Genomic DNA, 1,223 nt, shown 5'->3' with positions numbered 1-1,223 from the left:
TAGGTCTACATCTAGATCCTTATAGCCCAAACATTTATCGCTAAATCCCTACCTACAACTGATGAAAACAGTCTCTGCTTTCCAGGGAGGCTTGAATTTTCACATGTTCCAAAATGTTGTACACTTTGGAAAAAGATGATATGAGCTAATACCTGAAGAATGCTTAGAAAGGCATGTATCTCACATTAAAAGCTCCGTTAGCATTATTGTTATTATTATTATTATTGTTATATAGACCCAGTCTTGTTGCTAAGAAGATAAAGTGCTGTTCTTCAATGAAATTTAGGAAATTATTGTCTTTGCAATTACTGGCCAGCTCACTTGGAATGTCTCACAGACCCATATTCTTTCATCCCTTCCCTTGCTGGCTCTCAATACCTTTAGAATTTTCATACACTGCATGGCTTTCTCTAGAGCGCTTGCTCTGAAAAATATGAAACTCCACTAACACCTTCAACCTTTTTGTTTTTCCTTTTCTACTCCGGAAACTTGTGCAATGTTTGAGGACTTAACCCCAGGTAATACACAAATTACGTACACTCTTATGCTATATCTATCTGTATCTATCCATCCATCAATTTACCTACCTACCTACCCACCTATCATTATACTCAGTGTCCCCATACAAAAAATGTTCATGTACTACATGTATATATGTATTTATAAAGTCCTTGATTGTAGAGAAGCCTAAAAAATCACTGCATCCTCAAAATTGTAGGTTTCAGACAGATCTGCAGAAACAGTCAAATGTGAATGTCACTGCTTAGGATGTGTGTCTGCCATACCCTGTGAGAATAATGGCTTTTTCTTTCTTCATGCCTTCCAAATATAACACAGTTCCTCTCAGTGATTAACTTTGATCCAGAATCTTGAGGAAAGGAGATTTTGAAAGTCATAATCCTCAGTTTTAGCAGGAATGGCAAAGTCAAACTCATAGCAGAAATTAGGACAGTTCCCTCATATGACAATTTGACATGAACACACATCCACTTCAACCAAATTCAGCACCCAAATAATTACAATAACAACATCATCTTTCATTATAACAGGACACAACTATCCCTCATAAATGTAAACTCATATATAAAACCCCTTCCCATTAGAATAGGCACAAATAAATCTATGCCAAACTTTATCTGCACAGGGGGACGGACGTTCAGTACTCATTTGGCTGAATCACATTCCTGATTTGAAATCCTGCAAATTAAATGTTATAATATAGT

This window comes from Galeopterus variegatus, unplaced genomic scaffold, assembly GCF_000696425.1.
Source record: "Galeopterus variegatus unplaced genomic scaffold, G_variegatus-3.0.2 Scaffold18436, whole genome shotgun sequence".
Classification (NCBI taxonomy): Eukaryota; Metazoa; Chordata; class Mammalia; order Dermoptera; family Cynocephalidae; genus Galeopterus; species Galeopterus variegatus.
The sequence above is the reverse complement of the archived record's forward strand: the minus strand, read 5'-3'. Positions refer to the sequence as shown.